At 39.7% G+C, this 24,555-nt stretch overlaps 2 protein-coding genes and 1 pseudogene across 4 annotated transcripts in view; all 3 read right to left on the reverse strand.

The window, feature by feature from the left end:
• The window catches only part of LOC100718578 (phosphatidylinositol N-acetylglucosaminyltransferase subunit Y-like), a 46,631-nt gene extending 31,110 nt beyond the window's left edge, over positions 1 to 15,521 (reverse strand). For both annotated transcript variants that reach the window (XR_010044689.1, XM_063240558.1), the window contains exon 1: positions 1,349 to 15,521. The gene's annotated coding sequence lies outside the window, so the exon portion shown is untranslated. The remainder of the gene's footprint in view (positions 1 to 1,348) is intronic.
• Positions 1 to 24,555, reverse strand: part of Exoc4 (exocyst complex component 4) — a 722,212-nt gene that overhangs the window by 318,903 nt on the left and 378,754 nt on the right. The gene's annotated exons all lie outside the window — the stretch shown is intronic.
• On the reverse strand, positions 6,174 to 6,267 carry LOC111756243 (U6 spliceosomal RNA; annotated as a pseudogene).

A 24,555-nucleotide genomic window follows, 5' to 3' on the forward strand; every position in this document is an offset into this window, starting at 1 on the left:
AAAAAAAAGTTAAAAAATATATTATACATGTACATAATATAATGTACATGTACCAACTTTCCACAAGGAATGCAAACATTATGTAATACACACATGTACTAATGAAATAAAAATTTTAAAATGTTCAGAAAGAGAAGCATATGTATTTAAAATATACATTCCTAAAGTAACTGTTTTATGCACAAAATTCAATTAAAAGATCAAATCTGGATTGCCAGTCCTTCCTTGAACTTGTCATTTAACAAATCAACCTTTAAAAAAATACTGACGTTTCCTCTACTTCCTTTTATATTCCTAACTTGAATCACTGAATTAGTGATATTAGGTAAGACTTTTAGTTTTCTTTGAAATGGAGAGGAAAGGAGTTACCCTACATCAGAAAAATCACAGTCCTGAGTCACAGCTCATACTCCTCCCACACTAATTCATACCTATTGCACCTTCTCCTCTTTGAAATTCAGATAGGCCAACATCTCCTTTATGTGCAAATGTTTAACATTTGCGTTGTGTATATGTTTTTCCTGGACTACATTTAACTAAGTTAAGATACATTTTCCTTGGAAAAACTAAAAACTCAAGTGTCTATTCTGTTATTACCAATTTTAACCAGTAATTGCACAACTGCTCTTTTGTACTGATGATCATGGATACTAAGAGGTTCATTCTTCTTACAACTAATGGATTCTCTTCCAATATCCACAATCTTTATTAGCTCTTTGACTATTCGTCCAATATCCACAATCTTTATTAGCTCTTTGATGTTTCTATCTCAAATTACAACATAATGTCTAGATGTCCTCTTATGATTAAACTTTAATTCATAATAAACCTAAGATTTGAATTTGATCAGTTTAGATTTTCTACTAATAGACACTTTAAGCTAATGCTTAATATCAGAAAAGGGCTCTTTTTTCCCTTTACTAAGCAAAAAGTAAATGGTAATAGAGAAGTTTCTACACTATTTCTGGAGCCACATTTGATACTAAAAAGTCCATTTAAAAACAATTATCAAGGTAACCTTCTCGAGCAATAAAAACATAAATTTAACAAAATGAATGAGTATAGACGGTCCTTGTCATTTATAATAATATGACTTGACATATACATCTTGACCTGGCCCTACAATGGCCACAGGCTCAAAAACCATAGATCCAAAAGTTGAGTATTCAATCGTGAGTCCCCCAGATATCCATCTTATTAATAAATAAATGGAAACAATCTCCTACAGTTTTGGGTTTCATAAGGATTCAGAGAAGAATTCAGAAAAAAATTGCTTTTTAACATACAAAGTCAAGACAACTTAGACAAAATAACTTGAATCAATATTATAAAAAATAGAATAGTGCACCTGTTCCAAATTGTATGTTTTATAAGAAGGGGGCTCTCAGTGACAAGTACTCTTAAAGAGAGGTTCTGTTAACATATAAACTAGAAAATACTATGTGCTTCATCAATTTCTTGGGCACTATGCATTTCATCATCTTATATTTGAGAAAAGTGCTGGCCATGAGTCCAGTTACATTTCTTGGAGGCAACAGTTCCTACAGAAAATAATTTAGTAAATGTTAGTTTACTGAAAAGTATACAGGATTGAATCAAACGAATACAGTGTCAAACTAAATTTAAAGAACAATTTGTAAGATCTCAACAAGCTATCCAACTCTCCAATACCTCAGTTTTCCTAATAATAAGGAGTCACAATATATTTCACAACCATGCAATGTGAAATAAATTGCTTTAGTAAACTTCTGATTTCAAGGGCAAATAATTTTATTCATTGAACCAAAACATTAGTTAGTGAATGTACCAGAGATGGTCTTTAAATCTATACAACTTCATAAAGACAATCTTTACTTGAGGCAACTCACATATAGTTTGAATATATACACACATAAATTAACCATTATAGAGGGATTACGGAGTAACAAATATGGTAGTTCCCTCATTTATCTGAGGTTTCAGTTAATGCAGTTTATTATCAGGGGTCAACTGTAGTCTAAAATTACTAATTGAAACATTCCAGAAATCAACAAGTCTTATGTTTTAAATTGTATGTCATACTGAATAGTATAAAGGAAATCTTGGGCTGTCATACTATACGATGTTCTACTTCAGATGTGAATCATTTCTTCATCCAGCACTGCCATGCTGCATATGCTTTCTACCCACTGGTACTTGTACTGGGTAGGTGGTTAAATGATCTCTGATTAGACCCTAACTTCATTATTCTTCTAAGTAAGTATTTTTATTCTGATGAAGATTTTTTCCTTTGACCAAACTTGAGGGAAGATCTCTATACTCCTTTTTTTGCCTAGGCCCATGATCTTGGGCACTGTGGTTGGCTCCTTTTGTCCAGTTTTAGCATAAACAATGGTGAATCAATTTAGGAAAAGGCCCTTATCACTGATATCTAATCACATTCCTCATTCCTGTCCCTTGATATCTGACTAAGTTTTTTACCCCCCAGCCTGCATATTTCATCACCTTAGCATACCATTAGCAATACTCCTGTTAAAATAGGGGCTGAGAATATATCACAGTGGCATAGTGCTGCCTTCCTGGCAGGTGCAAGGTCATGAGTTTAATTCCCAATAGATAAGAAAAAAGCCTATTACTTTAATTTATCCAGAATGTTTTTATTCTTGATTTTTCCTTGGAATCATTTTTCATCCACTGATCTCCCGACCTGAATCTTTGGTTACAAATCTCCACTAGCCTTTGTTGCCTCTGGTATTGAGTCTAATCTTCTTTCCAACTATACAACTTTATTATCATAGCCCCACTTAAACAAAGCTTTTTGACTGTCTTTAAGAAGGGTCATGAATAATTTTTTTAACAATTCTTTCACAGATTTCATTGCTAAAATGGTGCATTAGATTTAGCAGAAGACTGTTACCTTTCTGTACTTTGTATTTGTTACAGTGGAGAGTTTAGGAGGAACTCTTAAAAATACTGAAGGAGAAAGCTTGAAATGCTCAAAGAGTTCTTCAGGATAGTTTTGAAAACTCTCCCTGACTGGGACATTCATCAAGAAATTGCTGAATGTGTTGGTAATTTCAAGACTGTTGCATTTCTAAACCACGTGACCCATAGCAATAATTTTGAGGGAGTTCTATGAAATGAGAAGGACTAGTTCACAAATAAAGAAGAAACTATAATGAACAGTAATATGACAAAACATATCTAAGGAAAAGAGATATAAACAGAATCTCAATGTGCACACAGAATGTGAATACTTAGCTGATACATGAGATACCACTGGTTCATTCCAAAGGAAGTGGAATATTTTGGCTTTTCCCATAGGGAATGAGTAATACACATGTCAAGACTATTACACAGGAACCAATGAGGCATCCCTTTACAAAGAAAACTGGGCCTAGACCAGGAGCTGTGTCTTCTGAAATATTTAAAAGAATATACAAGCTAAACTACATATGAAGATTTTATTTTGTTAAGGTAGACAAACCACATTTTTTATGAATACTGAAAGATAATTTACTTGTTTGAAAAATACATTCAGGCCATGTTCACTGCTTCTTATACCACGTACAAAATAGAATACTAATAACTAATACGATAAGGCACAATTTCTGTTATCAGTCCCAAAGGAGCAATAATCATCACTAGACTGTCGCTTCTAATGTAAACTAAAATCACTAATCCATTGGGAGCTTAAAAAAAAAAAAAACTGCAAGGTATTGTTTTACTCTTGCCACGTTTTACTGCATATTTGCATTTGGTAGATCTTCACCCTACTTAATTGAAAATACATATTGATCAAGTAAAAAATGCAGGTAGCTGTGCACATAACGGAATGCCTTTTCTGTACATCATGGGCCTACACTGAGAGTTCCATTTTCTTTTTTTTTTTTTTTTTTGAGAGTTCCATTTTCAACCCACTTCGCATAAAGGCCAGCTGTCTCAGCGTTAATCATGTTATAAAACTTACTGCTTTTCCTTCCTGGCTCTGGTGAAACTCCTTATAAAATTACATAATGACCTTAGGACATTTCTATTTGCATTATAGGGCATCTCAATCATAATTTTAACCCTGAGTTCAATGTCATATAAACTGATGCTAAATAGCTCTACTCTAGACTAGATTTTTAAGAGAGATTCAAGACATATATATATATATATATATATATATATATTCTCTAAATCTATTTTTAAAAATAAATTTTATATATTCCTATATATACACAATTTTCTAGATTTATACACTAGTAAAGATTCCATGTAAGTATTTCTGTCAAGTACTTTAAGCCAACAGAATTATTTCATTAACACACCTTTCAGAGCAAATGATCAACAGACAAGGTAAAATGCTCTATTTGTCAGCTGCTTTAATTATTTTTAAAGCCAGATTGAATCGTTTATTTTTCAGAAAGTTTAATATTTGTATTAATAATCAAGACATAGGGGTATAGTGAACAATAGTGCTAAGAGTTAACAGAGAGGGGCAGAGATAAATATGAAAATTGAGAACAAAAATACATGAAAAATAAGAATTTAAAGAAAGACAATCTTTAAACTTAGTAGCATCAAAAAGTGTGTAAAATTTTTACCTATTAATTTACTAAAATTATTAAGACTATCATAAAGACTCTATTGGCATTAGCTAAAGACATGAAAATCATACATACTTTGCTATCAAGGTACATTAGATCAAGTCACCACGACAATAAGTGAGCACACTGTTCCACATGGTCTGTGTTGATTTTCAGCTGAAAGACAGTGTTCTGTAACAGGATTCTGCTTCACTAAAATGTAGCTAACTGGGCCAAGAGTAGGCCTCAAATGGCAGCCAAGCCAAAGCATGGCGAGAAGCTTAAGACCATCATCTTCTTAATCATAGAAATCTAAAGTTGAAATGGCATAGTTAATACAGAAAAAAAAATAATAATCATGGGGTTGAGAAAGACTGGAAATGTTATGATGTATGCACTGCATATTTAAAGAAAACTTCAACTAAGAAAAGAAAACTAAAAGGAAGGGAAAAGTGACCGCTCTAGTTTAAGCAGTGGCTAAGCTGAGGAAACTGGCAGCATGCTGAGGTGGGCTACACAACAGATGCTTGGGGATAGCGGGGAGGGAACCACAGAGTTCAGCTGGTGATTTGCTGCTTTGTCAGGCTCTAAAAGCTTTACACTATCTTCGAAGTGGGAGTGCGACTCAGACATAACGTGCATTGAATTGCCTGCAAATCTAGAAGCCTATGTGGTTGAAAATAGACTTGATGTGATAATAAGTTAATATTTCTTTTACAATTGAGTGTTTGCATCATGATTTATACCTGCAGCAATTAGAATTTTAAAATCTCAAATGAACTTCTCATAAATTAAACCCAGGATAATAAGAAATTGAGCATGGCTAATTATACAAATAGAAGCATGATTAAGTACTGAGAAATTTACATAACTGATCATATTATTGAACAAATTAAAAATTTTATATTAGCTACTGAAATTTGAAAAATTCAATATTTGTGATTTTCTAAAAATATGTGATCAAAAAATTCTTCCATGAAATTAAAAATAAAAATGCATGTGTAACTATTACACTTGGCATTTTCATATGCTATTTTATTTATTCTAACCATCCTATCTCTTGTATCATAAATGGGCCAAGCTCTTATGAATTCTTAACTGATGAAGTTTGAATGTAGGCAGTATATTTTCTTATAAACTTACTGTCCCACGAAGTCTTATGGTCTAAAAGATAATAAATTACGATGCATGCACAACCTTGAAAAGGAAAACGAAGGGAGAAGTGAGTATGAAAATTAGATAGATTAATACAGAAGATGAGTATTGGTGGGCCAGCTATCACTGAGATTCTGCTGTCTTCTTTCACTCAGCTTTACAATGTTCCCTGACACTCTTGTGTTTCTCCTGCATTTTTAATAGCTTCTAACTATGCAATAGTTTGAATGCGTCTCAATTTTTTGAAAAGAAAAAATCCGATACAAGTTAGGGTGAAAGCTTTACCAATGGATTCTAAAACCTAGTTAAATATCCAAATCAGCAGCCAGCTCCACAACTCATTCTTTTGCATTTAATCAAATTTCTAAGCAGAGAATACAGAGGTCAGTAATGGCCTCACATCTACAAATCTGGGCAATTTTAAAATTAGTAACTCTTTCACTTCTCACCTTTTTTTTTTTTTTTTTTTTTAATATGGAACGCTTCACAAATTTGCAGGTCATCTTTGTGCAGGGGCCATGCTAATCTCCTCTGTATTGTTCCAAATATAAACCTCATTTCTCTTTTTTTTTGGTACAGAGGGTTGAACTCACAACCTCATGCTTGCCAGACAGGCTCTCATGCCACTGAACTAAATCCCAGACCCTTCGCACCTGTCTTAAACTAGTCACTCTCTTCACCTCACACACCTCCCCCACTCAGTCCACTCATAATCACTTGCAAAATTTTCAGTCACTGTTAACAAATCCCAGTGATTTCCAACTATTAGAGGAAAAAGAATCTTCTTCACCAAAATGTAGCAAACTCACTTGTTGCTAAAGATACTCAGATGATAAGGAGATTTTAAGCACATAAAAAGTTTTCTGTGGTACTAATGATACACAAGCTCAAATTATTATCAAGTAACATATTCCATTCATAACAATTCAACTTTATAAACTTCAGTGATAGGTTCCATATAGAGCTGGGAATGTAGATAGGAGGCTACTATGTCTGGGGCTACAGTTTGGTCCACTGTACCACACAAAAACAACAAATACATACATGAGGTTCCATATTTTTAAGTCACAGCCTTCCATGGTCCATTCTATATATTCCCAACTACCAAGGTTCAAAAATCTTCCAGCCAGGTAGTACTGATTTCACAACTGACTTTATCTTCTTGTGCATTAAATTACTCACTTAAACCAAATGTTCACAGAAATTCACTTAATCTCTATCCTTCTAATCCTTTCAGACTAAATATTATTTCCTCCAAGGAGTATGGAGAAGTCCTGCTTGATTTTATTCCTTTTTTCTTTTTACTACCTTGGTACCCAAGGGTGATTAGTTCTAGGACTCCCCACAGATATCAAACTCTGTGTATGCTCAAGTCCTTAACATAAAAAGTATAATATTTGCATATAATTGATGTACATTATCCCTAAAATCATTTCCAGATTACTTGTAATATCTAATGTAATGTAAGTGCTATGTAAACAGTTGTTCCACTTACTGTTTAGGGAAAAATGACAAGAAAAAATATGTACAAAATGTAATTTATTCTGATTTATAATCACACCAAAGTTCGTTGACTCCATGGATGTAGAAACCACAAGCACCAAGGATTAAGTATCAGTCCTCTGAGAAATACAGACCTGCTTGTTTGATTGTATTTCTTTTCCTTCCCTAATATAGTGACTAATATTTATCACTCAAAACTGTCATTACATAAATAAAACCTATGTATGGATCACTAAAGCACAGACACACAGACATATACTGTCTCATATATCTTGAAGACCTAGAAAAAAATTTATATATATGTAATTTGAGCCTTCCAATCAGAGATCCTACACATGACAGAAAGGACATGGTCCAATCCTGCTTGAATTCTTAACCCATAGAAAATACGTTACTTCAGCTATATATACACCTATTTCTAGGTCTTCAAGATTGCACGCACATTTCCTGCACTTCCTTTTATTTAGCTCTGGGTGATTATTATAAAATAATATTATAGATTCTGTGTCATGTATGAAACCGTTTCAAAATGTATGACATTGGCTTTGAACTCACTATGTAGCCCAACCTGGTCTCAAAATCTCAGTTATCTTCCTGCCTCAGCCTCTCAAGTGCTAGGACTACAGAAGTATGCCAACATGCCCAGCTAAACTTTATATTTTCATTTATATGCACATTTATGTAATAGCTTCCTAGTAATCTCGAGTGTGTCTAGTCTGCTATTTAACCCATAAGCTAAATTTTAAATGCAAAAATTAAAATCTTTATTCCTAGAACTCTATTTGGCTTTTTTCAAGTCTTTCCAGACATTTTTATAGCATCTTATTCCTATCTCACATTTTCATCCAAATTTTATTTTTAAGTATCTGAAACAAACCATTTTATACTTTGCAATTAGTAATTCTATTTCTAAAACTGGGAATTAATTGAATTGCTTATCCATTCTACTGAATCTAACTATAGTTACATATTTCTTCTTTCTGTAACTTCGGGCTACAAACATATGTTTTAGGATATTTTATCCAGGGGAAGAAATAAGACCTAAACTGGAGGCACATACCTAAAGAAGAGCTGTTTGCTTTTGCCAAGGCAATTTTCCCTCTCGTCTCCTTCTGTTGGTAAGTCCTTCACTCTTTCTGTCTTTCCTGGTCTTGCCCTGCCTACATGGTGTTTTTATGCCTCGCCCAAACCCTGGCCCTGTTCCCACTCCTTTCCTTCTTTCTCTGGAAGGGAGACGGCTAATGGGATCTGGATCTCTTTCTACCCTTTTACTGAAGGTATAACCCTTTAACATTTCTGTGCTTTATAAGGAATTTTTAATTTAATTTAATTTTTATTTTAAAGAGAATAAAACCAAGTAAGATAAAATAGTATAAAGCCAATCAAAACAAAAGAAGGAAAGTGGATACAGGACTTCAAAACAAGACAATAGGAAATCAACAGTTGCTGCCACAATGCCATTGTCATCTTCAGAATAGCTTCCCACGCCATCAATCATAGTAAAATCAAAACAAAAAAGAATAAAACCAACCAAAACAAAATAATGAAAACGTTACAGGACTTCAAAACAACATAATAGGAAATAAACAATGGCTACCATAATGTATCTTATCTTCAGCATAGCTACCATACCTTAAATATAATAAGCAAAACAAGACAGAACAAAACCAAAGAAAACAATGAAAATGATACAGTATCTCAAAACAAGGTAATAGGAAACTAACAATAGCTACCACCTTCCTTTTTTACAGGATTCCTCAACTTTCACTTTCACAGTATCTATTGTACATTTTGGAACCCACTAATTCCTTCTGTTTTTTATATTAGGGAGGCAACACGATGTTCACCCATATGAATATGAACCATATCACCAGCACGCATGATCTCAAGTTGCACCCATTTACTTACAAGAGGCTCGAGAATAACCTTATTTATGGCTGTGTAGCTTCCCACTGTATAAAAATAACGTATTTTTCTTTTCCATTTTGCGGTTGACGGGCAACATACCCCTGCTTTTTTCTGGTTTTCTGCTACATGAACCATTGTTTTCTCCTTTGACTTTCAGTCTATGAATTATCTTTCTAGTTATATGTGTTTCTTATATACAGTATTGATGGATGTTTTTGATCTACTCTGCCTATGTCTCTTTTTATTTGTGAATTGAGGCCACCTACATTAATAGTTCTGCCCAGCATGTACTGGCCCATCTTCGCCATGCCATCCTACTGTTTGCCCCTAACTTTCCCCTCCTTTCAACTGCTTGCCCTGCTCAGCAGTCCACTGCTGTTGCTATTCCTGGAAGTGTAGACATCTTTATCTTTCTCTAGAATATACTATATCAGGCTTTGTTGGGGTTGGATTGGTGGTCATAAATTTCTTCAGTTGTCCTTTGTCACGGATTTCTTCATTAATTTTGAAACATAGCTTTGCAGGGTACATCAATCTGGGTTGAAGTTATTTTCTTCCAGGACTTGAAATATTTCACTCCAACCTCTTCTTGACTTTGATGGTTTATGCTGAGAAGTCTGCTGTGATTCTGATGCGTTTCTTTTATAGGAGACCTGTTTCTTATCGTTAGCAATTTTTAACATTCTGTTCTTGTGCTGCATTTCTGACATCCTGATTATTTATGTCTGGGTGTAGATTTATTTTGGTTATGGCTAGCTGGAGTTCTACAGGCCTTACTTACCTTATGTCAGGTCCTTTTCCCATGCTTGGAAAGTTTTCTGCTATTACTTCTGTAAATAGACTTTTTATGTTGTGTTAACTCCTGCTTTTTCACTGATACTTTTCACTCTTAAATTATTTTTTGTTTTGAATTGTCTTGCAGCCATTGAATTGTTATTTTCTGGTTCCTTGTTAGTGTTTAAAGAAATTTTTCCTATCACTATAAATGTCATTCTGTAAAGGTCTGAAAGTCTATCTTCAGTTTCATTCATGAAGTTTTGGCAGTTTTCAGCTCAGTTTTTAATGTCCTAGATATCTCTTTGAACCTGTTTTAAGCACTGGCAGGTGCACAGGGATATGGCTGGTTGCATCCTTCGACCCATGCTGGTTACCTGAGGGAAACAAGCATCCCTAATGGTGGTCACCAGATGCGCAGGGCATGTTTCAAAGTTTTCAATTTTAAATCCTCTCTTGCACAGCCCAGGTCCTATGTCCACTAGTCAGCAGGTTTTAATGCTCAAACCTCTGCGTAACAGAGCCCACCAAATGGCTAGAGGCAAATGCAGTGTCACTGCCAGCTTACTGCAATGGTTTTTAGCTTTCTCTTTATAAACGTCCTCAGGAACCCTCTCTAACAAGGTCAGCAATATACATAGGAGGAAGTTTATTGCACTTTATCCAACATTTCTAACTGCTTTTCCCAGAATGTTTAGTTCTCAACCTTGGCAGGATCAATAGTCCTTTCATTTTCTCTGTGTTGCCTTTCTAATATCTTTTTCTTTTCAATTTCTTTGATGCAGAAGCCCAAAATTTGTCACATATCACAGGAAAGCCTTTTATTTCAAAAGGCTAACTTTTTAAAAATTCAGCTGCAGTAGTAACTCTGTTCATGAACTTAATTCTTTCCAAGATTCTGGTCACAAACTGAACAGGTCAATAACTGAATCAAGTTCAATGAGTAGATGCAGTGCTGATATGATGGGGAAATTTGATTTGGTTGTCATCCAATTTGGGTTATGTCCAGAGTCATGGGAAGAATTAAATTCATGTACCAAGGTATCAGTGCAATTTGATTTTTAATTATAACCCCTTAGAATTGGAAATTAAATTAAAATATGATAATTTTGTATTGTAATTCTCAGTTCTTAGAAGCATGATATGTAGTATATAATAAAACTATCATTTTCATATCTGTTACAAAGTTCTAAAAGTATATTAAACTCATAGTAAAGTTTTATAGCATTTCAAGTATTTTTAAACAATAAGGATGAACATTTTATCATTTGTTTGTAAAACAGCAGTATAATACAGGAAGATATCTTTTCGGAGCAATAAAGTACCATCACTCAAGTGCTTCATATGCAAGCTAAGTATCCACTAAAGTTTGTTGAAATAGGAGTTTTCAACTCAGTAGATAAACAATACACATAATACTGTTTACAGTATAATGAATATTCAAAATAGCAAACATGAAATTATGGTCCTTTAGATCATATAGGGCTTGCATTAAATCTGTGTAACAATTTTGGAAGCATGGCCATTTTCACTATTTTGTTTTTACCTTCCAAAGAACAAGGAATATCTTAGATCTTTTTCCATCTCCTTTTTCAGAGCACTGCAATTTTTAGTGTAGAGTTATTTACTATCTTCATTACATTGATTCCTAGATATTGCATTTTTTTGGATGTTAGTGTGAAGGGTGTGATTTCCCTAATTTCTCTCTCAGTGAGTTTGTTATTTGTATGCAGGAATATTATCGATTTCTGAGTGTTAACTTTCTATTGTTACATTAATGAATTTGTTTATTAAATCTAGACGTCTTCTCATGGAGTTTTTGGGGTTTTCCATATAGAGTATCATGCCATGTGCAAATAATAATTCAACTCCTTTTTTTTTTTTTTTTTTTGGTACTGGGGATCGAACTTACTGCCGTACACTTACAAGGTTATATTGAATAAAAATGGTGATAGTGGATATCATTGACTTGTTTCTGAATTTAGAGAGAAAGCTTTCAGTTTATGACCATTTAGCATGATGCTGCCTGTTGGCTTATCATAGATAGCTTTTTATCAGATTGAGATAATTACCATCTATTACAGTTTTCTGTAGGTTTTTCAAAGTCCTGTTTGGACTTTGTCAAACAGTTATTCTTCATCTATTGAAATGATCACATGGCTTTTGTCCTTGGCTCTATATTACATTTATTAGTTTGTGTATGTTGAACTATCACTACATCCCTGAGATGAATCCTACTTGGTACTAGCCTATAACCTTGATCTGCTGCATGCTATTTGCCAGTATACTACTGAGGATTTTTGCATCTCTATTCATTAGGGACACTGACTTGTAGTTTCCTTTTTTGGTTGAATCCTTCTCTTGTTTTGGTATCAAGGTAATGTTTGCTTCCATCAATGAATTTGGGAGTATTACTTCCCTTTCAATTTCATTAAACAATTGGAGGTGTAGTAGCACTAGGTCTTCTCTAAATTTCTTGTATAATTCAGCAATGCGTCCATCAAGACTAGAGCTTTTCTTTGTTGGTAGTTTTTAAATTACATCTTCAATTTCATTAACTGATAGTGCTTCATTTTGCATTTTTATTTCTTAATTCAGCTTTAGTAATTCATGTGCATGTAGGAGTCTGTTTCTTCTGTGGAATAGTTTCTTATTAGAATGTAACTTCCAGAAGCATGCCTTGAGGGACATCTGGATTTCAGCAGATCTGTTGCAATTTCACTCTTTCATCCCTAGTTGCACAGGTTTGATTCTTTCCTTTTTTGATAAGGTTGGGTAAGAAATTTAAAATTTTATTTAGTTTTTTAAAGCATCAACTCTTCATTCATTCTTTGTATTGTTTACTTAGTCTTAAGTACATTTATTTCTGCTTCAATCTTTATAATTTCCTCCCTCATACAAACTTTGGCCTTGAATTGTTCTTCTTTCCTAGAAACTCAAGATTCAGCATTAGGCTGTTAATTTGACCTTGCTATTTTTCTGATATGAGAATTCACTACTATAAATATGTCTCATAGGACTATTTTCATTGTATCCCATAGCTGTAATATGTTGTACTGGCATTATCATTTAATTGTAGACAATGTTTAATTTCTTCTTTAGTTTCATGTGTGACCCACTAGCTATTAAGGAGGGTATCATTTAATTTTCATATGTTTATGAAGTTTTTGTGGTATCTTTTGCCATTAATTTCCAATTTCTTTGCATGATAGTCTCATAATATGCATAGGCTAATTTCAATTTCCTTTGTATTTAGTTAAGGACATTCTATCAGCTTATTTGTGATCTATTTTGAGAATATCTTATTTTCAGATGAGAATGTGCATTCTGATGTTGCGGAAGGGAAACTGTGTGAACATCTACTAAGTTCATGGTTCAATTTTAACATTTCTTTCCATTTTGGACTAGTTTTGGTCTAGTTACATACCCCCCCCCCCCATTTGTTGCATATTTGTTACACTGGGGTCTTGAGGTCTCCCATTAAAACTGTATGAGTGCTATTTTTTTTTCTTTACCTCCATCAATATTTATTTTATATAGTTGGGTGTGCTAGTGTTTGGTACATATAGATTTATGACTGTTATCTCTTTCTCTTGGATTGTTCCCTTTAGTAGGATGTAGTGAACTTCTTTGTCTCTCTTAACCTGAAATCTACTTTGTCTGCAAACAGAATACCTGCTCTGCTTTTTTTCTAGGTTCCTGTTGCATGGAGTATTGTTTTTGTTTTCGATCCTTTGACTTTCAGTATATGAATTTGTTTTTTAATTAAATGTATTTCTTGCATGCAGCAAATTGTTGGATCTTGCTTCTTTGTCCATTCTACCACTCTGCTTCTTTTGATTGATGAATTGAGACCATTTACATTAATAATTATAACTGATGCATACTGACATTTCCTTGTCGTGTTATCTTTCTGTTGTTGGTTCCCTTTTTATCCCCCCTCTGTTTAATTACTTGCTTTGTCTATTAGATGCATTCTCTTGAGGTTTCTTTAAATTACATAGGACAGATTGTTAAATATGTAAAAAGTAACATGGATACACACTATAATCATTGCTATGTTTAGCTTTTTATAAAAATAGAGTATTTCTTTTTTCTAAAAGGTTTATTTCCATATCTCCTTAGAATTTTGAGTATTTATATGTATCAGTAATATATTTATCAACTTTACATATTTTGATGTTTATATATTACATAACCCCCCCATTTGTTGCAAAAGTGAAAACTATCTTAACTATTTTAACAGATTTGACAATGTTACTTTTTTTGGTTTATTTTATCAGCATACCACAAAACTGGAAGGAAGAGGCATTGTAGTATGCAGGGAACATAAAGCAATAGTAGAGTCATTTTTTTTTTTTTTTTTGAGACAGTCTCTCTCCAGTTCAGACTGGCTTTGAACCCACTGTGTAGCCAAGGCTGGCTGGAAACTCACAGCCATCCTCCTGCCTCAGTCTCCCAAGTGCTCAGAATAAAGGCATGTGCCACCATAACCAGCCAAGGGTTAAGATCTTCAAATGAAGATTTTATTGAAAAATTATGTTCACAAATTTGAATTTTAAATATTTAATGATCAGTGAAAGAATAATCATCCCAATATATTTTCATTTGATGCAAAAGCTACATTACTTATAATAGCTCAAATAATGAAAGTATAAGCCAGTCACTCTTCTATCAGTACACTGCATATGTTATCAGTACACAGTGAGTTAAATTAACAAGTCAACTGTAGAGAAAACCACAAGCTGGATATTGATCACTTATACCCCAATCAGAGCAATCAAGGAGTGCTATCTTTGAAAGTAAGCTTGTTGACCTGGAAGAATGAGAAACAACACTCACAATGATTATACTCCTTCTAATCTGTCTTATATCACTAACAAAATGTGTCAGTTGGAATGAGCCATGTGATAAAGATACACAGGGAAGGAGAAACTAGGCCTCACCAAGAAAGACAGGAGTGAAAGAGGTAAGATGATATTCAAAGAGTCACCATGGTCAGAAAAATAAAGATCGAAGGAGGAGGGGCATTGCAAATGAGCCCTCATCCCTTCTGTAGAATAATAAAATCTGTGTAATACCAGAACACCAACTTGTTTAAAGAAGTATTTCAAGGTGTTCAGTGTAGGAAGGAAATCCATTATGTGGTGTTTGGAGGGAAATCCATTATGTGGTGTTCGGACAAACTTCTTTTCTTCAAAAGTATGTATTATTTCTTGAAAAAAAGTAACAGTGTGTTCTCAGACTCACCAGGGCAGCATTTGAATAATTTAGACCAAAAACTCAAACTGCATGTGGTGGTAAAAGCACTACTTTTACATATAACCACTACTACATATCTTAACCACTACTTACAAATAGTGCATTGTTGGGAGCCGCGGCCGACACTGGTCGCCTTACTTGGCGGACGTAGGGCCTGTGGGTGGGAGCGGAGCCTGAGCTAGATTGCCCCTCCCATCGAGTGAGTCAAGTTGGCGCCTGCTTCCTGCCCCCTGATTGTGCTGGCGACTTAAACAACCCGCTCTGTAAGATAGTCTGCCTAGCAACAACTGATGTTAGCCAGTCAGCCCGCATCGCGCGCTTTAAACTGATTGGCTACTGTTGCCCTATAAAAGTAAATGCCTCTCCCGCCACGAGAGGAAGCACAGAGAGAGATAGAGAAAGTCCACCGGCGAGAAAGGGCTGGTGACAGAGAGGAGGCCTCGCGGGGCCCACGTGGAGACAAATAAAGGCAAGGTTACACACTGTCAGAATCTGTCGCGTGTTCTTCCTGCAGGCCGGGAGCGACACCGACATTTGGTGACCCGCACGGGGACTGATCAACCCCGAGACACGGCGGTGGTGTGCAACGCTCCAGCGTGGTGCTGCCGGACAGGTGAGTTGGGGATAAGCCTGGGCTCTGGGTGGCGCGCACCTACAGGGCTTTTAGACTCCCCTCAGGCTCACGCGTAGGTGACGGGTTCTTTAAGTCACACGCGGTGAGTTACAGCCCTTAGAGGTTAGAGATGGGTAATTTACCGAGCGCGGAGGCGCGGCCCTTGGTAAAGGCCCTTAGAAAGCTTTTAAAAGCTAGAGACCTCAGGGTAGGTCAAAAAACACTGGAACTATTCATAGCAGAGGTAGATAGGGTAGCTCCCTGGTTTTTACCCACGGGGCATTTAAACCTGCCTTCATGGGAGAAGTTAGGCGGGGACCTCGCCTTGGCGGAATTGGAAGGGGATATTTCGCCGGCTATTCGCCCCCTGTGGGAAATGATACATGCGTGCCTTGAAGGGGAGGGGAAGGGGTTCCCGTCGACAGTTAGAGACGCGGAAATCATAGACGTACGCAAGGCTTTTGAGCAGGCAAAGTCGGAATGCTCTCGGGAGGGATCTGTCCAGGGGGAAAAAATCCAGGGAAAGATAGAGGACACCCAAGCTCTAGAGTCCTCCGACTTAGATAGCGAGGAGGAACCAGAAGGTGGGGCGGGAAGCCGAGAGGCCAAAAACCCCTATGCCGAGTTGCGCCGTGAATTGGAATTGTGTGCGTGCGCCGCCCGGGAAAAGCAGAGAGAGGAGAAAGGGCCCCCGAGCGCTCTCTGGCGGGGAGGAGACAGAGAGCCATCCGCTCCGCCCTGGAGCTCTTTTCCAGAAGCGGCTCCCCGCCGAGAGGCCGCTACAGGGAACCCTCCCTTCTCTCAGCCGGCACAGGAAGTGACGCCCCGTTCCACTCTGTCGCGACCGCCGTCTTATGACGTTGCGCCGCGGGGCGGACGATATTTTCATGGGCGGTTATGGAGGGGTGAACGATGGCCCGGAGGGGATCCACCGATGCAAGGAATGGATTACGGTCTTTATGGAGTATATCCTGTGCAAATGGCCCCAGGCCAAGGGCGCAATGTTTGGGAACCGTTTAAAATAAAACAGATTAGAGAATTAAAAAGCGCTGTCACGACCTTCGGGCCCACAGCTCCTTATACTATAGCTATGCTAGAGAATCTTGCCTCTCAGCCTCTTACACCAGGTGATTGGATGCAGCTGGCCAAGGCATGCCTTCCTTCGGGTAGTTATCTTGATTGGCGAGCCTGGTATGCCGAGTTTGCCATCGAGCAAGCAAAAAAAAAATGTTAGCAGGGGGCATACAAGGTGGAACGAAGATATGCTCCAGGGCTCAGGTAAATATAGGGATGACCAAACTCAGTTCCCCAATGAGGTGTATGACCAAATCTCTAATATTGGGCTCCGCGCATGGAAACAGATAAACGGTGCGGGGGCGGCCTCATTATGCCTTTCAAAGATAGTGCAGGGTGCCACAGAGCCATTTGTTGATTTCGTGGCTAGGATGCAAGACGCGGGCGATAAAGTTTTTTCAGACCAAGAGGTGGCAAAGCCCCTGATCAAACAACTCATTTTTAAACAATGCACAACGGAGTGCAAAGCGGCTCTTGCCCCGCATAAAAACAAGGATCTCAATGCTTAGATTAGGATTTATAGGGAGATTGGAGGGCAGATGACTGCAGCAAAGCTTGCGGCGGCCTTTGTAGCCGCGACAGCACAAGCTAAGGATGCTTCTAGACCTAAGCGAGATCGTAAGCCCAAAGGATGTTTTGGCTGCGGGGAACCAGGGCATATTAGGAGAGACTGTCCGCACAGTGTTAATACACGGGAAGGGCCAATAGGCATGTGCGAACGATGCAGGAAGGGAACACACAAAGCGAAAGATTGCAGATCAGTTTTTGATGCCCAGGGAAACCGCATTAGTGGCAGGGGGATTCAGGAGCCAAAAAACGGCCAGAGGGGGCCCTCCTTACGGACGGGCCCCCGCCCCCTAGACAGGACAACACAAGGTGGCAGCCCTCCACAAGGGCTACCCCTGGGTCAGCAGGCGTGGACCTCTGTGTCGCCTCCAGACTCCTATTAACGCCCGATATGGGCGTTCAGGTGGTCGGGACCACCTTCAAAGGACCGCTACCTGAAAAGTCAGTTGGTTTAGTGATTGGACGGTCCTCCACAGCCCTCCGGGGCCTTACCGTGCTCCCTGGGGTTATAGACTCAGACTACACAAAAAACATTAAGATTATGGTCCAATCTCATGTAGGGACCATGGTGATTAATGAGGGGGATAAGATAGCACAACTTTTATTGCTCCCCAGTCTCCATGAGAGATTCCAGTCTAGACAACGGGTTAGAGGGGATCAGGGTTTTGGCTCCTCTGGAGAAATTTTTAAAGGACTTCATATGACTCTTGATAAAAGACCCATGCTCTCGCTCAGGGTTAATGGTAGAAATATAACAGGACTCCTGGATACAGGGGCAGACCGCTCCATTGTCTCCAAGAGGGACTGGCCTTCTAGCTGGCCCACCAATACAGCTGATAACACACTCCAAGGGTTGGGGATGGTGGCTGCCCCCCAGGTTAGTGCCGTGACCCTGCCTTGGTGTGATGAGGAGGGTCACCAAGGACATTTTCAACCTTTTGTTCTACAGCTGCCGGTATCTTTGTGGGGAAGAGACATCCTCACTCAGATGGATGTCACTCTTACATCCACCTGCTCTCCCCAAGCCAAGGGTATACTTAAGAATCAGGGATATGTCCCCGGCAAGGGCCTGGGCTCTGCCCTGCAGGGCCGGACATCTCCCGTACCTGTAGAAAAAAGGGAAGGTAGACACGGGCTGGGTTTTTCCTAGGGGCCGCTGAGGAAGTTCTCCTGCCTACTCCAATTAAGATCACTTGAAAGTCCCTGAATCCGGTTTGGGTACCTCAGTGGCCCCTACCCAAGGAGAAGCTTTTAGCGTTAACCGAGATAGTCAAAACCCAGCTTCAGGCAGGGCACATAAAGCCATCAACCTCCCCTTGGAATACCCCTGTTTTTGTTATTAGAAAGAAATCAGATAAGTGGAGGCTGCTCCATGATCTAAGGGCAGTCAACGCGCAGATGCAGCCCCTGGGGGCGGTCCAGAGGGGGCTGCCAGCTCTCTCAGCCATCCCTCAGTCCTGGCCAGTTTATGTTATAGATCTTAGAGACTGTTTCTTCTCAATCCCCCTGCATCCAGAGGACACCCATAGGTTCGCCTTTACCTTACCCACCATTAACCAAAAAAGCCCTGATCTCAGATACGAGTGGATAACGCTGCCCCAAGGTATGGCCAACAGTCCCACTATGTGTCAGATTTACCTTGATTCCCTACTGGCCCCCCTACGCAAAGCCTTCCCCAGAGTTAGGTGCATTCATTACATGGATGATCTGCTGATCAGTGCGAAGGACATAAATAGGTTAGAGGATATGCTAGGCCAACTGGTCAAGGCCCTAAAAAAGGCTAATTTACATATTGCCCCTGACAAGATTCAAGGAGGAGACATAGTGACTTACTTGGGTACCAAAGTCTCCCCTACATCGATTTCTCCACAGAAGGTAACCATCAGAACAGATAATCTTACAACCCTAAATGACATGCAAAAGTTACTGGGAGATATAAATTGGATCAGACCTTACTTGCACATCCCTAATTCGGACTTAAAGCCCCTGTTTGATCTCCTGAGAGGGGATCCGGATATTGCCTCCCCTAGAGAGTTCACCCCAGAGGCCAGAGTTGCTCTAAAAAAGATAAAAGAGGCCCTAAGCAAAGCTACATTACAGAGAATTGACCCAGAACAGCCTTTTGAGGTCTGCTTGTTGCAGACCAGTTCCCAGCCCACGGCAGTGATTTGGCAGAAAGGACCACTTCTGTGGATGCACCCTAAGGTTTCACCTGCCAAGATTATTAAACATTACCCGGAAGCAGTTGCTTCTCTGGCTCTGGAGGCACATAGTAGAGCCATCCAGCATTTTGGCTCCACGCCTCACGCTATTCGGGTGCCTTATACCGCTTCTCAAATAAAAATTCTGACTGCTTGCATAGATACTTGGGCCATCCTGAGATGTGTATTTCTTGGGGAGATAGACAATCAGTTCCCTAAGGACCCTATACTACAGTTTATTACTCAACATCCGGTGATATTTCCAAAAATCACCGCCCCTGCACCCCTTACTCCTGCAACAACAGTCTATACTGATGGGTCAAAAACCGGGATAGGGGCCTATGTGGTCTCAGGCATGCCTCCAGTTAACATACAGTTTAAACCAGATCAACCACAGGTGGTGGAGTTACAAATTATACAAACCGTCCTCGAGAAGTTCCCAGGGGCCCTTAATATTGTTTCTGATTCAAAATATGTTGTCAATGCCATGCAGGTCCTTGAGACTGCAGGCCCAATTAAACCAACCTCCAAAGTAACTAACTTGTTTTTGTCTATCCAGACATTGCTCATAAATAGACACAACAAAATATACATCACTCACATAAGAGCACATACACACCTACCAGGGCCCATGGTACAGGGCAATGCGGCTGCTGACGCGGCCACTCGCCCGTTATGGATTTTCAATATGTTATCTCCAATAGAGCAAGCCCGTCAGTTCCATGACAAATTCCATGTCAATGCCAGGACGCTAGCCAACCAGTACCGCATCTCCAGGGCTGACGCGCGGGACATCGTGCGACTGTGCGGCTCATGCGCCACACACACGCCTGCCATATCAATGGGGGTTAACCCCAGAGGGTTGATCCCTGGCGATATTTGACAAATGGATGTCACACACATGACAAAATTTGGATCTCTTAAGTATGTCCATGTCTCCACGGACACCTGTTCTCATATTATATTCGCAACTACAGAGACAGGTAAAAAGGTATCTAATGTGATCAATCACTGCTTAGCGGCTTGGGCCGCGTGGGGCAAGCCCAAAATATTAAAGACAGACAACGGACCAGCCTATACAGAAAAAGCCTTCAATAAGTTCTGTAAGACTATGAAAGTACACTTAAAACATGGTATCCCATATAATCCTCAAGGCCAAAAAATTATTAAAAGAGCTCATAAAAGCCTCAAAAAAATCTTATGTAAACAAAAAGGGGGAGTAGGCCAGGGCCTGCCCCCAAAGGCACGGCTATCCATGGCACTATTCACATACAATTTTTTAAACCTGAACAATAACAACCACCCCCCAGCTATGGAGCATTGTAATCCATCTCCTAGCAATAAGGGATGGGTAAAATGGAAAGATGTCCTGACGGGACAATGGATGGGCCCGGATCTGGTAGTCAGCTGGAACCGAGGTGCGGTTTGTGTTTTCCCGCAGGAACCGGGACGAGAACCATTGTGGGTCCCAGAAAGACTGACGCGTGCGACAAGCCCTTCGACTGAAGACTAATCCTGTCCTGCCGGAGACCAGCAGCAGGCCTGACAGCCAGATGAACCCGAAAAAGGCTGCTTTTTTCGTTGGGGGCGTTGTCCTAGCACTCCTCAGGATAAGTATGGTACATGCAGGGCTGGGGGGCCCCGCTTCTGGAATAGATCTTCGCACGAGCCTTCTTGGCAGTCCGTGCGATTGCGGAGGTGGCACGGTAAGCAGTATACCACCTAGCGCCAAAAAAGGACCAGGGACCGATTGTGGGGATAAAACAGCATTCTCAGTTGTGTACCCCTCCACTGCAGGAGGATTTAGTCAACCATCCTATCAGTGCATACTTAAGCCTAAGGTGAGTCCCTCAGGGCCTGGTGATCTCGCCACATGTCCCTGCACTAAGTTTGAGGAATCCATGCATGTTACATGCTATACAGAGACAAAACAATGCAAACTTAAGAGTACAACCTATTGGATGGCAACGCTAACTACAACTAAAAGCCCTGTTGCCCCTAACCATATTCCCGCTGCTGTAGGCAGTTCTCCATTCATGCAGTCAGGTTGTAATGGAGAGGTTAGAGAAACGGTCTGTTGGTCTATGACCGCTCCCGTTCACATCTCTGACGGTGGAGGGGTCCAAGACCAGTACCGGCAGGAACAGGTCATCGAGCGATGGGAACAATTAAATCCGTTCCCTGAAGTCAATTACCATCCACTCCTACGCCCAAAATCCTGAGGCATTAACCTTGACCCCGCTACTGAATCCATATTAGAGGCTGCCCACAAAGCACTCAATCTTACTGACCCAGGGCTGGCCTCCGATTGTTGGCTGTGTATGATGATGGGAGAATCATGGCCGCTGGCCATGCCGTTTAGAGACTATGAAAGTGAACCTTACAATTATAGCACACCCTATAATTGCTCACATGGGCCTCCATTTCGGGTCCAGTTTATGGGACAGTTTAATGCATCCTGTTTCCAAAAGTACCCACAAAATAATAGTTATGATATTGTTGTTGGAGCGCTGGCAGTCGCCTCGTGTGAGTCCATAACCAATGTAAGTAGTAGCTCGCCGCTATGTGCCCCCTTTGGCAAAGTATTTGCTTGCGGCAATGGTCATGCTTATACCTACCTGCCCAGTAATTGGACCGGCCTATGTGGCCTAGCTTACTTGTTGCCTGACATTGGTATTGTCCCTGGGGACCAACCCATGCCCATCCCAGCTGTGGACACCTTTATAAAAAGACATAAGAGAGATGTACTGATTTTACCTCTCTTGGCTGGTCTGGGGATAACTGGAGCCCTGGCCGCCGGGACTGCGGGCCTAGGAGTTTCATTAACCAAATATACTCAGTTATCCAAGCAATTGATAGAAGACATGTCTATAGTTGAGAGAACCCTTCAGGAGATACAAGATCAAATTGATTCCCTTGCAGAGGTTGTTCTGCAGAATAGAAGGGGCCTACATCTACTCACTGTAGAGAGGGGAGGTATCTGTATTGCCTTACAGGAAAGATGCTGCTTTTATGCCAACAAGTCCGGAATCGTTCGAGACCGATTAAAAAAACTGCAAGAAGACCTAAAAAAGAGAAGAAAAAAACTACAAGACAATCCCTTTTGGGGAGCCTGGAATGGCTTGCTCCCCTATATTTTACCATTGTTAGGTCCCCTGTGCTCCTTGCTTCTGCTCTTACTTATAGGACCATGCTTGCTCCGATGGGTCACATCATTTATTAATGGGCGCCTTGCGGCGGCCCGGCGTCAAGTACGCCTGGTTGCCCATGCGGCCCTGGCAGCAGCCCGTGATGGGCACAATGACCCCCAGGCTTACGCATGGCTCGCTCGACTGGCCTACGACCGGGTCTAGATGTGGCGGGTCTTCCGCACTCCTTCCCTATTGACACTACACAACAGGGTAGGTGAGTCAATGACGGGTAAGAGCGTGCCTCCCCAGCACGACTCGACCTAAGCCAGGCCCTACCCCATACTGCACAAAAGCCGCTAGATTACTAAAATCTGCCCAGATCTAGATGTCTCTCCGAGGGGATCGCACGGAGGGGCATGAGTGCATGCCTATGTGCATCCAGGTTCCGTCCAGTTCACTCCTGGCCCTGGAAAAAGGACGAGGGTCTCAAGGCCTTGGTGGACCCGGGGACGGCCGACCAGGGTCCAAGCCAAGGGCCTACGGTGGGCCTCAACACAGGGCATAAGCCTCTGCACTCGATCCAGGGCGGGCTGCGATGCATACATTCATTCAAAGTAAATAAAATAGGGGGAGATGTTGGGAGCCGCGGCCGACACTGGTCGCCTTACTTGGCGGACGTAGGGCCTGTGGGTGGGAGCGGAGCCTGAGCTAGATTGCCCCTCCCATCGAGTGAGTCAAGTTGGCGCCTGCTTCCTGCCCCCTGATTGCGCTGGCGACTTAAACAACCCGCTCTGTAAGATAGTCTGCCTAGCAACAGCTGATGTTAGCCAGTCAGCCCGCATCGCGCGCTTTAAACTGATTGGCTACTGTTGCCCTATAAAAGTAAATGCCTCTCCCGCCACGAGAGGAAGCACAGAGAGAGATAGAGAAAGTCCACCGGCGAGAAAGGGCTGGTGACAGAGAGGAGGCCTCGCGGGGCCCACGTGGAGACAAATAAAGGCAAGGTTACACACCGTCAGAATCTGTCGCGTGTTCTTCCTGCAGGCCGGGAGCGACACCGACAGTGCATGACTAGTAGGGAATGAAATTATATTGTGCATGAGAAAGGTGGTTTACAAAATTGCTCAAGGTATTCCCTTCTTGTATAATACAACACATAATTATTTGGTCTGAATTCAGTAAACATTATAGTAGAAATCTGGTAAAAGGAACTTTTAAGGGCAATACGGTTGGTTTGCATATTGTATACATTTGGGTTTTCTTCACTGTGTCTCAATGACTTCATCTATAAAATGAATGTAACAGTAGTGTCTAGCTTTAAGTTGTCAATAATTCTAAGGATTCAATAAATTTATATACATACGACATATATATCTATGAAAAGTGCTAGATTTATAACATTCTGTAATTTTTACTATGCTAATTGCATTACTATTGTCATGCTTAATAGATTCATTTGACTTCCTGACTTCTGTTGTGATTTATGAAATTATGAAATTTATACTTTATTTAGTTTTATGAGCTTCTATCTCAATTATTTTGTTATAACACTTTTCTCCCATAGGAAATGAAAGAATATATTAGGCTGAATGAATTACAAGTACATATTTTATAGTCATTTTCTTAATTTAAAGAAAAAAAAGCGAAAAAGTGTAGAAATAATAATTTTTAAAAAACAGTAAGAAATCACTAGTTGATAATTATATTTTCTTACAAATAGTTGTTCAAGTTACAAAAGTGAAGCCTACAAAGTGGACATTGAAACAGCGACAACAAGTACATATTTTAAGAGGAACATCAAAAGGCAATGTACAATA

The sequence above is a fragment of the Cavia porcellus genome, unplaced genomic scaffold (genome assembly GCF_034190915.1).
Source record: "Cavia porcellus strain 051 isolate PalLab524CR breed Dunkin Hartley unplaced genomic scaffold, mCavPor4.1 scaffold_2, whole genome shotgun sequence".
NCBI classification, from domain to species: domain Eukaryota; kingdom Metazoa; phylum Chordata; class Mammalia; order Rodentia; family Caviidae; genus Cavia; species Cavia porcellus.